Raw genomic sequence first — 13,673 nt, 5'->3', positions numbered from 1 at the left:
CATTGGTGAGCAAAGTTCAATGCCTCAGTGGCCATGGCAACCATAGATCCAACTTTCTAGGAGACAAGGTTCAGAGAGTGGTTTCCGCAGTCTACAAAATATGTACCAGGAAACATGTATTTTAATTTCTTTTGTAAGCCTGAAATGTTTCCCCCCTCATGGTACAGGCACCATCAAAAGCAAAGGTAGCATAGTTTTGAGCCCAGCTCTATGTTTGGGCAACAAGAAACATCCAGGATAACCTTAGTCAGTGTCTCCGAAGTGTGGTCAGGAGAAAATCTAAATGGACAACCTGGTTTTCACAAACATAATGACAATAATTGATTCTTGTTCCATGCCAGAGCAATCACATAAATTAAAAACCAATAAACATGGAATCTTCAACCTTTTTTCTGATCTCATTTAGGGAGTTATGACCAGATGCCTCTAGGACTTTATTTTGCATGATACCAGATAGGAAATTAATTCATTATTTAAGCTGCTGACTTACTTCTGCACCATTTTCTTCAGCAAGTTCTTTTATGAGATTTACAAAGTTTCCGTTACATGTGTTAACTTTCTCTTCAAAGATGGAACTATTAATTTCTGTTATCTTTTACTAAGGATATTCCTTAAACTTTCAACAATGAAACTGCAAACTTCACACTTGACCCAACTGACCATTCAGAATATGATTGCTAGGGTGAAAGGGGGGGGGGGGGGTGCACCTGCATCCAGTTAGTACTTATTGTAGATGAGGGCAACATGAAACGAAGCGCTTTGTTCAAGAATACAATACAAAGTATGGTCCAGGAATCGAAACCACGATCTTATGATTGTGAACTGAACATTCTAACCACAAAGCCAGGCAACATCCTAGAGAAAGCAGCTCAACCGCCTCCAAATCACAGCCAGTCGTCTTTAAAATGGCGACTTTTTTGTTTGAAGAACACACAATCGAACAAGAAAGTCTCTGCGTGATCGACCAAACAACTTGAAAGAGCAACTAAAATCTCCCTCAAATCAAACCCTTCTGTCTAAAGAAACCTAAACGCTACATGGGATGATGGGATCCTGGGTACATGATACCTAGAAGAAAGAATAACAAGTACGGTTATGGCTAGAATAATCCGAGATCTGCTCATCCAGTAACAAGGAAGTGTCCATTAGAAAATAGTCCTGGATTTACTATATCCGAAAAAAAAAAGATCCGTCGCATGGTCATGGATGGACCGCTTTTTGCTAATAGATCTGCTCGATCGGGGCTGTTCTGGTGTTGATTACAAAATTTTGCTGCTTTCAGATAGAACACACAGTTACCTCCCTTTAAACGTTTCTGTGTTTGGTGGGGTTTTTTTTTCGATTTAAAACAATTTTTCTTTCACTTTTGTCATTCTTCTTTTTCTTTCAGTCATTCGTTTTTCTTTCCTTCTTCCTCTCACTTTTCTTTTCTTTTTCAACTATCGTTCATTTCTTTTATATTTTAAAAAATGTTCCTATTTTTTCATTCCGTTTCTTTCTTTCTTGTCCCTCTTCCCTTTCTTTCGTTTTCTTTTTCTTTCGGAGATGTACTTGCATAGCAAGTGACCTGATCTGAGATCGTGTGCTGGAACGAAAACAATTGCAGCGTGGAAGGTTTTAAAATAGATCCGGTTTTTATAAGCCATTTAAAATAACACACAAAAGCCGTCAGGTTCACTCCAGCATTTAAATTTAATTTATATACACACACACATACATAGGTGTGTATGTATGTATGTATGTATGCATGCATGCATGCATGTATGTATGTATGTATGTATGTATGTATGTACGTATGCATGTATATATGTATGCGTATATGTGTATTTAAATGTGTGTAAACATTTATTTTCCCAAACATAAAAAACTATTTGATTATCGGAATTCAGTGGTAAAGCCATAAACCTCGTAATGAGTGATTAACGCCTGCGGCACATCACACTCACTCACAAATACACGCACACTCACGTGAGTGTGAATGTAAGTTTGAGTGTCGCGTGTATAATGAGTGAGTATTAGAGCGAAAAGTCTGTCGCTACGCGTGAATAATCAAGTCGAAAGGTCGGCTTCGGGAGACAGCCCAGTCAAGCGGGTGTCGTGCCCGCCTCGACTGATTACACACTCACGCGCACACGCACACACACACATACACAGAGTTATATATACCTACACACAGACGTACATGCATACACACACACACACACACACATACATACATACACGAACACACTCACCTATACACATACATACGTATGGATATGTGCGTGCGGTGTGTGTGTACAATGGCAAGTAAATGTTCATATATATATATATATATATATATATATATATATATATATGAAACGCCGGTGTTAAAACGGGGGTGGCTGATGAAGTAGAATGTTCTCTATGTGGCTTGTGTGTTTTCTCGTCTACGTTTTGTTTGCAATGTCCTGTACCCAGATATGCACCTATACATACAGGTGGATGTCGGTATGGACATACCTGTACGTATATATGCATATACTCATTTACTATTTGTTTATATATATATATATATATATATATATATATATATATATGGTGAAGTATATTTGCCACTTAAATGTGGCTGACCCCTAAGGGTGGATGTTACTGTTGCTTTTAGCCCCAGGAGAACATCTCCTCCAGCTGGCTATTGACACACATCTGTGTCCTGTATGTCAATAGCCAGCTGGAGGAGATGTTCTCCTGGGGCTAAAAGCAACAGTAACATCCACCCTTAGGGTCAGCCACATTTAAGTGGCAAATATACTTCACCTTGTCGTGCAGTTACTGTTAATACCTCGTTCAGAGATTTAATATATATATATGATCCAAAAATAAAGAAAAAAGCAGAGTTAGGTCGACTCTCAGGAAAAGTGGATGTGTATGTATGTATGTTTGTATGGTATACACGCGTGTACGTGTGTATGTTACCCCTGTTTTTTTCTTATAGGGGACCCGAAGCCCTTATATGCCCTTTCTCGAAAGCGTTTCTCCTTTTTTAAGACAGTAAATTGCATATGATGTTAAAGCTTCTTCTGGGGAGTCGAAGAGTTTTGCGGGTTTTACACTTCAGTCACTTCTCTTCCCATGTCTTTTCTGGCTTAGGGTGACAGTACCTGCGAAGGGCCCCCTCTCTAGATATGTACCACGTAGGCTCACCGATGTGTAGACACACTCTTGAACCACGTGAGCCAGTCATCCCGACATATGAGAGGGAAGAGAAATCCATTTGATTGACGTCTACAGCCTTGCTACATGAAGAGAGGGAGTTTATAATACGAGGCAGATTTGCTTATTATGTCTAGCAGGCAAACTGGCCATACAGTGACTGGCTTTTTGTCCTTCGTTCTAAAGAGAAATGTCATTCTAGTTGAAATTACGGTGAATAATATCCAAATTCTAATAATTGCTTCATACAATTCAGTTTTTAAGTTCAAATATCAGGCAATCGTTTGCTTTCAATTACAAACTTTTCCATTTAAATATCGAATTGACATTCTTTTTTTTTTTTACAAAATGAAATTTCTTTTATTGTTTCAATTTATTCTATAAATCATTTATGGGTTTCTTTCTTTCTAGATTTGTACCGCAAATTTTTTCAGAAGACTTTGTGTGTGTGTGTGTGTGTGTGTGTGTGTGTGTGTGTGTGTGTGTGTGTGTGCGCGTGTGTGCGTGCGTGCGTGTTAGAGAGAGTTTGGCTACTCTAAGCCTCAATTATTCAATGATTTCCGAAAGACAACAGCGATATAATTTCAGCGAAGATTCAGCTGTTATTTCTAGCAAACGAAGCTTCTCTATTGGATCATAACACTTTTCAACTTAATGGCTGCAGTTGGTATTTTGAAATGTAGAACAGATTTCCTTTCATTAATTTTAAAGTTACTGCTGACTAAATTATTTCAATTGTTACAAATGGGGGGGGGGGGGACCGCAGTACAAAGAGTGTCTACACACACACACACACACACACACACACACACATGAATGTGTAGATATAAATGAATATATATGTAAATAAATGTTTGCGTGTGTTTACAGCTGGATACACACACAGACACACACACATATGGGATGTGCATGTATATATATATATATAAAACTTAGATAAAACTTAGATATGTTTCGACCAAAGATTGGTCCAGGCCATGTCTAACTTAATAGCACCACTCAAATTAACTTGATAGCACCACTCAAACTAACTTAATAGCACCACTCAAACTAACTTAATAGCACACTCTAACTTAGTAACACACTCAAACACATATATTAAAACTGAGAATGGAATTTATGTTATTATTTTTAATTTTGTAGTTACAATTGTTTCAATGCAGCATGGAAAATATATTCTATAAATACAAATATTAGTATTGATAATAATAGTCATAGGAAGAGAGTCATAATAACAGTCATAGGAACTGATATAATATTGGTTTGGCGATGCAAACAGGAAACGCGCGAAACACGGTCCTTGAGTCACCCTGTTGCTAAATATTAATTAAAAATATAGAATGATAATATAAATACACACATACATTATTAATTAGCCATGTTCATTTCATCAGACTCAAGAAATCAGTCTCAGAAATAATACACTTTCGATATCAATATATATATCAAAAGCGGCGAGCTGGCAGAATCGTTAGCACGCCGGGCGAAATGCTTAGCGGTATTTCGACTGCCACTGCGTTCTGAGTTCAAATTCCGCCGAGGTCGACTTTGCCTTTCATCCTTTCGGGGTCGATAAATTAAGTACCAGTTACGTACTGGGGTCGATCTAATCGACTGGCCCCCTCCCCAAAAATTTCGGGCCTTGTGCCTAGAGTAGAAAAGAATATATATATTAATACATAGTTCACGAAATCATTCAGGAGAGAGGAAACTATTCTCTCTCTCCTTCTCCCCACCCTCTTGATGAATTTTGTAAACTATATATATATATATATATATATATATATATATATATATATGTCCTGGGGTTGTATTGGTCGCAGTCACAATGACTGAAACAAGTAAAAGAATAAAAGAATACGTTTATACGCGTGCGCGTGTATATATATATATATATATATATATATATACGTTGATATCTCAAGTGCTAATGGTTATCTTTTGATCTGTAGACATGAAGTCTATTGTGTCAAAACACAAAACGCCACAGACTGGCACCGATCTGCTTTGACCAATTCTATATCCAACCGACTAACACGACAGCCGCAGTTTTGCTAGGCACATAATTGACTTTAAGTGAAGCTTTCCTTAGAAGTTCAGCTTTTTGATATCTTTCATTAGTTTACAATAATTGCATATTGGCACTTGGCCAGTGACGACGACGAGTGTTCTGGCTGATCCAATCAACGGAAGAGTATGCTCGAGAAATTAATGTACAAGTGGCTCAGCACAGGCACACGTACCCTTCATGTAGTTCTCGGGGAGATTAAGAGTGTGACACAGAATATGACAAGGCTGACTCCTTTGAATTACAGGTACGACTCACTTTCGCCAACTGAGTGGATTGGAGCAATGTGAAATAAAGTGTCTTGCTCGAGGACACAACGTGACGCTGGGAATCGAACTCACAGCTTACGACCGTTAGCCGATTACCCTAAGCACTAAACCAGGCGCCTTCACATAACAAGAATTGTATTCGTTGGAAAGTTGTGTTTAATCTAAGAAAGAAAATGCTGTGGCAAGCTTTGAAGTCTAGGCACTTAGACCTTGTGGAGTCTTTCAGGATTCTTTGAGCTTTTCTGCTACGAACGATCGAAATGAAAATCAATTTCTCTGTGGTATATTGATAATTCGATATATTTCAGAAATCGCCTCAATTTCAGATTATTCCGATTTGTTCGCAATTTTCTAAGAGATTTCTCTAGGGCTTAAATTCAACACCGATTCGGACAGCTGAGGCCCATTGAAGTAGAAACACCTGTTCGCCGTTGTTCTCTTACTTTCATGAAGGAAAAACCAAACCAAACCAAAATGAAAAAGAAAAAGCATAAACAGAAGGCTTTTTTTTCCTTATGGCATGAAGTTCTAGAGAATTGATGATTGCTTAGGATTATCTCCCCTTCCCCATTCAGTGTCTGTTGCAATTGTCGCCAGGTGATTGTTTGACTCACAACTATCGGAGAGCAAAGTGCACCTCGTGACCGCAGGTCCGCGAGATGGTTGTGACCTGTAAACAGTTTTAAGTTGGAACCGGAAAGAGAAGTATGAACACACAATGCGCATGTGCACACTGGATTCGCTTTATCTCGCTGTTTCAATTATGCAGATAACACCATTCTATATCCCCTAACGCGGAGAAGAGGTTTTTTTCACGCAGCTTTGCTGCAATTTTCTTCTTAAATATATATTAATGTGCGTGTGTATGCATATGTATGAATAATGTAAATATGTATATATAAATTGGTATAATTATGTATGTATGTTCCTCTCTGGTGAATCTCTCATCAATTTTTTCAAGTATCACTTGAAGAGGAAGGTGAGAGTAGAGAGGGAAGTTTTGTCTAGTGAATGTTTCAAAAAAAGATGGGTGAATGTAGCAAGGATGGCAGGTGTGAATGACGGAGCCAGCTGGAGCAGAATCCCATGAACCAGAAAAACAAAGGAAAAAAGGAGAGTCACTTACTGTAATGTGTGTTTTTTTTTGTTTTTTTTTTGCATGACATTATTGCCCGAGGTTACCGTGGTTTTTTCCGTAGGCTTTTCTTTCCACGGATAAACCTAATTTGTTTTCCCTTTTACATTAACACATTTCTGTGATACATGATCCCTATCGGCTTCCCTTTTTTTCTCTCTCTCTCTTTCTTTCCACGATTCCTTTTGATCGAAATTCTACCCCCCACCCCACTTTTTCTTTCCTTCCCAATAAGAAAAGCTCTACTTTGTATTTTGTCCCCTCTGTGTTCAGCCCTGTGTCACCAAAAAAAAAAAACATGTCTGTCTGTCTGTCTGTCAAGCAATCGACAGTTCTCCCGAAATTAAATGTGACTCAAGAAAAGAGAGCCTGGTTTGTTTATGTGTGTGTGTGTGTGTTTACGTGTAGATATGTATGTTATACAAATACACACATGCATACAACCACCATACACATATATATAGGTTGATGATGGATGCATAGCTCTCTCTCTCCCTCACTCCCTCCCTCTTTCCCCACCCTTCTCTCTCTCTTTCCCCACCCCTCCTCTCTCTCTCTCCTTCTTTCTCCTCCATCTCACACCCCACATAAGAACATCCACACAACTGTCCAGTTGCTTTGAAGGTAGTGAATGAAATCTTCTCTCAGACCAATTCTGGTTGGCATAAACCGGAATTAATTCCCATGGAGAAGATGCTGATTATTAATAAAGAAGAAGAAGAAGAAGAAGAAGATTCTCAACCGCTGCAGGAAATTGTACACAAATCACAAAATTACCCGCGAATTATTTAAAATTATCTTTTATTGCATAAATTATTTTAAATTATTTTTTATTGCATAGATTTGACATCTCTCTGTTTCTCTTTCTTTGTGATACACATAAATTACATATATTCACACACACTTGCGCGTGCATATAGATAGATAGATAGATAGATAGATAGATAGATAGATAGATAGATAGATAGACATAGATAGATAGATGAGAGAGAGAGAGAGAGAGAGAGAGAGAGAGAGAGAGAGAGAAGAATTGCTTCCTACCGTCTTAAATAAAGAATAGATTGATCAGTTTCTGATATATACTGAAGTACGGACGGGATGGTCACTTCTGGAACTCGAGGCAACCCAGTGCCATTACGCAAAGATTGACTCGGTGGAACTGATGAGTCACCGGAAGTGACTCAGAGAACTGAGGCTCTACTGCCTGGAGAGAAGGCGAGAAAGATATGCAGTGACAGATATATGGAAGATCCTCGATGGTTTAGGTCCCAACTTTGGAGTAAAAAGCTATACCACCCATCGAACTGGATGGCACTGTATAATACAAAAGATACGCCTTCTTCATCTCGAAAAAGGACCCAGTACTGCAACAGCTTGGGTCTCAAGGGACCGTAAATGTTCCACATCCTGCCAAAGAACCTCAGAGATTCGAGAGGTGTAGATGGGGAGATCTTCATTAAACAACCGGACAAATTTCTATCTGGAATCTCAGACGAACCCACATCGCGGCAGGAGACAGAGAAAGAAAAGATGGCTATGTCCAAAGTCGCTTCTTCATCAAAAACAGTACAGAAAGTAGACCCAAACACACTGAAAGGCGGTGCTCCAGCATGGCCTTTGGCTGAAACCAGTAAAAGATATAATACAGACAGACAGATAGTTAGAGAGAGAGAGAAAGAGAGAGAGAGAAAGGTAAAGAGATAGATATAAATGTGTATATATGTATATATATATATATATATATATATATATATATATATATATATATATATATATATATATATATACATGTATATATATATATATATCACACACACACACACACACACACACACACACATATATATATATATATATATATATATATATATATACATTCATATGTATGTATGTTTTAACCTATATAATGTTATTGATCGATTCAACTTGTTGGGGGTCCTTAAATCTTTGTCTTCCCTTCTTTCATTTTCTTTCTGCATGACCCCTTCCCCTCTCTTTTTCTCACTCTCTCGCATCCTCTCTCTTCTACGACACCTCCTTCTACTACTCCCCCTTAACCCCCCCCCCCCATCCTCCGACACTCACACTAGATATACTCCACTATTTGCTGAGAGACCAATATGGAACAGAGACAGAAACGGTTCGACTCAGTTAAATATTGATTCTGTAGAACTGGTCAACGTGTCAAAGTGACACAAATGATGGTGGCGGTGGTGGTGGTGGTGGTGGCGGTGGTGGTGGTGGTGGTGGCGGTGGTGGTGGTGGTGGTGGCGGTGGCGGTGGTGGTGGTGGTGGTGGTGGTGGCGGTGGTGGTGGTGTTTGTTTGGTTTGTTGCATTGGTAGTTGTTGTTGTACTCATTGTGGCGGCGGCGGTGACAGTGATTGGTGGATTGCGCTGTATGCTTTCCGATTTGAAGACATCAAAAGACGTTTTCCCTTCCTTCCGAACAATCAATGAACGCGTCCTTTTGGCACCGAGTGACAGCCTCATTGCCACTGGAAAATCTAAGACTCACCACAGTCGTTGTGGTGGCACAGATGTAGGAAAATATGCAAGAATATCAAAGAGAAAGCAGAAAATCTGATCTCGCTTTTATGACAAGCGACTGACAGCTGCCGAAAATAACAATATTAATCAATGACAAATTTCATTTTGGTTCTCACCGCTGGTATATACGAGAGACGACGACTCCATGCGCGTTTCGACTTTATTCTGACCTCATCAAGGAAATATAGATTTCACAGAAGTTGCCGAAGTAACAACAAGAAGATCTTTAAAAGAAAATATACGAAATGTTGTAAACATATTTAAACATATCTTTAAAATAACACTACTTTCCGACTGAGGTGATCGATCAAATATTGATTTTTGTGAGGATAATGTGTTGTTGTTGCTGTTGTTGGTGGTGATGGTGGTGACGCAGTGACCCAACATATAATGTAGCGAACTAAATAAATATTATTATTTATTTTATTCTCTCTGAATTCGGAGTTGTAATCCGCGCTGAGGTTCCACTTGGTCCTTCATCTCACTGAAGATCGACAAAATAAATCACAGCAAGTTCGTTTGGACTTTAGATACATTTTTGTGGCCTCGTGACAATTATGGATTTGTCGTGAGAGAGAGAGAGTGAGAGAGAGAGTGAGAGAGAGAGAGAGAGAGAGAGAGAGAGAGAGAGAGTGAATGAGTGCATGTATTTCGTTGATGTAATTCTAGTTTTGTCGGTCCTCGAGGAAAACTGAATGTAATCCGTTGACAGCGATCATTTAAGTAAAAAGCATACAATTTTTCTTTATTAATTAGTCGGAAGGAAAGGAGGTGACGGTGGTAAATACTTACGTCTCTTTTATACGTTCTGAGTTCAAATCCAGTTGAAGTCAACATGGCGCTTCATCTTTCCGGGTTTCGATAATATAAGTGTAGAAGACAAACTCGTATTGTTTCTGTATTATTTATTTCTTTATTGAAATTATTGCTAAGGATGCTGCTATCATCAATCTTTAGGATCAATGGTTGAAAAGTGGTTCTTTGTCAAATGTTAAATATAACAGCATTCTTTTGGAGATGTGTTTCACGTTTTTTGAAGTTTCAACCGTCGTTTGCAGTCGTTCTTTGCTCATGTAAGTTTATAAAATATTTTTGCCTTTATTGCAACACAAACATTGCTGCTGCTGCTGATAGCAATAAAATTATCGTTAATCTTTTACTTGCTTCAGTCACCAGATTGCAGCCATGCTGGGGCAACATCTGAAAGGTTTTAGTCGAACAAATCGACCCCAGAACATTACTTCAAATATGGTATTTATTCTATCGACTTCTGGCCGAACCGATAAGTTACAGCAACGTAAACAAACCAACACTGGTTGTCAATCTGCGGAGGGGGACAAGCACAAGCACATACACACACATACATGTGTGCGTGCGTGCACGTGTGTATGTATGTGTATGTGTGTGTGTTTGTGTGTGTGTGTGTGTATGTGTGTGTGTGTGTAGGACGAGCTTTTTTCAGTTTCCGTCCACCAAATTTACTCACAAAGCTTTGGTCAGCCCGAGCCTATGGCAGAAGACATTTACCCAAGGTGCCAAGCAGTAAGACTGAATCCGGAGCCATGTGGTTGAGAAGAAAGTTTCTTACCACACACACACACACACACACACACACACACACACACACACACATATGGGGTGGGGAGGTTTCTTAATTTTTCTGTTGGACGAGAAACCTGACGCAATGTACATGAACTGGTTCAGGTAGCAGATGGTATTTTCGTTTGTCAGAAGGAAGAAAAAAGAAAAAGAAAGACGAGATAAGGTGACGAAGTTTAGTGGCAAAGTTCAACCATGAAGCTGTTACACCTTGAAATAACCTGATACCTGTTGAAATTAAGAGATAAAAGAAGATAAGGTTGATTGGTGTTTTAATTTCTATGTTAAGTGTTTCCTGTTAAAAAAAAGCTCAGCTATTTCTTTTTTCTGTAAATTATCGATATTTTGCCATTTGTTAATTGGAATAATCTAGTTAACAAAATTTAATTATAACCGTGCGGGCCGAGAATTTCTGTTCGAAACCAAATGGTATTTGGGTTCACCCCCTCCGTGAGGAAGGGAACCGTGAGACAAATGTGCCTAACACGAGCAACAACTGGTTCAGCAAGGTTTTCTGTGTAGGACTTAGTTGTCGAAGCTATTGAAACACATCGTGAATCGACCTGCCTATCTTTTTATCTCTCTACGTGCCTGCATGTCTGTCTGTCTGCATGTCTGTCTGTCTGTAAGTCTGTCTGTCTGTCTGTCTGTAAGTCTGTCTGTCTGTCTGTCTGTCTGTGTGTAGGTGCGTGCTTCTATATTAATATAAACCTGTTTAAAACGGTCCGTTGTGTTGAATTCTTTTTACGTCAACAGTAACTTAGCTATTCGATAAATAGTTATTGATAAAATATGTACTAGACTAAAATTACTACTTGAGTCGAGTCGAAATATTTGATTAAAGACTCTTAAAGACTGTCCTTCAGCATGCCCCCCCCCATCCTCTGACAAAGACCAAATGGTGCTCCTTTGGCGTGGGGTCAACAAGGGAGACTACTTTAGGTTACTTTTTAAATTATTTTGTACATTCTTAGCATTGTAAATGTATTTTTTCATAATTCTTTCCATTTTATTTTTGTTGTTGGATGCGTCTCAGTATTGCTCTCTCTGTCGCAGACATTCGGACCAGACGTGCAGTTAACCTTTCCCCACCCTGACCCTAATCCTTCTACACAATAACCTGTAAACTTAACCAACTTGACCCTTATCTAAATCAGTTTCCCCAGAAAAGCTCTAACTGCAAAGATCATGGGGTAATATCTCCTCCTCACCACCACTACCACCACCATCACCACAGTACCCCACCCCCACCCCAGTCTAACACCTTATCCCAGCACAATCACTAACCATTCATTGCACTCTTCCACTCGTCTCAACCAGATGAATCAAGTCAGCCTATATTTACGGTCACCGACCTTTTCTACTTTCAGCATTAACACCCAGTGACTGTTAATATATATATGCACGTGTGGGGGGTGGGGGTGGGGTTATTAATACATACATACATATATATATACACACACACATACATGTATGTGTATATGTGTATATATATATATATATATATATATATATATATATATATTTATATATATATATATATGACAGTTTTCAGACGATCCAAGCAACATCTCTCTCTCTCACACACACACACACACCCACACACACACACACACACACATGTACATAAAACGACATACATACGTACTACACACATAGCGACATCTGTAGCGTGTAGAAGTGATGGCTTTCAATTGCGCTCTATTCGGTGAAAAAGAACAGGTTGTACTTTGTAATCAAACCAGGTCATTGAAGTTTTTCTTTTTTATCGGTTTCTATTTTAAACAATCTGTGCTAAAGTTGATATGCCATCTACTGTAGGTACAAACCATGAAATTTTGTTGGGAGTGTGTGGGGGGGGGGGGGGGGGGGGCTAGTTAAAAATATCGATCTCGTTGCTCAACTGAAAATTATTTTAACGACCCACGAAAGGAATAAAAAACGAAGTCGACGGAATTTGAATTCAGAACGTAAAGACGCACAAAAGACCATTAAACATTTTGTCCGACGCACTAATGATTCCGTCACTTTGCCACCTTTGTCATTTTAAATAATATTGATAGATTTGTCCATTTATTTAAAGATATTTGATCTGTTTACCATTTGTATATCAAAGGGGGGGGATTAATAAATGTTTCACATTTTGCGCGTGAAAAACGCGTTCACTTTCCTCTAAAGAGAAACCATTTCACGTTTTCATCTGGAAAACACTCGCCGTATTTGATGGCATTTTATTGGTTTATTTTTTTTTTTTTCGTTCTTTATAATTACCTCAAAGAATATCAGTTCGGTTCCTTGAGGAGAAGGTGAGTCTCCCTTCAGCTAATTTTGTCCTCAATGTCCACTTCTTTCATGAATATGCGCAGCCGATGAGGAGGAAGAGGAGGAGATTACACACTAGATGCCGATGGTTGGGAATCGTCTGCTGACTCCTGTTGTGACGGCGATCGGTAGATCGTTGTGCGAACTTGTCTAAAGTTCATTGACTTGTCTTTTTCTTCTTCTTCTCTTCAAGGATTAGATAATAAGCTGCAACAGTTTCTTGACAATCCCCAATTCTTTTATAAAACGTTCTGCACTGGGATCCATTTCCTCAAATAAAACAAGACGTTTATCTAAATGAGAAAAAGCCTCTCGCATTATCTTCAACGTAAAATGACGAGGCTCGGGATCAATGATGCATTCTGTATTTTAACATTAATTTTAATATGCTAATCAGATTATGTTTCTGTTGCTTTTCTATTCCCGGAGACGAATGCGAACGTAACCAATCGATACAACCCGGAACTAACAGTACAGTATAGTATGAACGTTATTGCCTGTTTTGCCAGGCGATGTAAATTCATAATGTATTTAATATCTATTTAATATTTTAGAAAG

The sequence above is a fragment of the Octopus bimaculoides genome, chromosome 20 (assembly GCF_046866305.1).
Source record: "Octopus bimaculoides isolate indiv1 chromosome 20, ASM4686630v1, whole genome shotgun sequence".
NCBI lineage: Eukaryota > Metazoa > Mollusca > Cephalopoda > Octopoda > Octopodidae > Octopus > Octopus bimaculoides.
The sequence above is the reverse complement of the archived record's forward strand: the minus strand, read 5'-3'. Positions refer to the sequence as shown.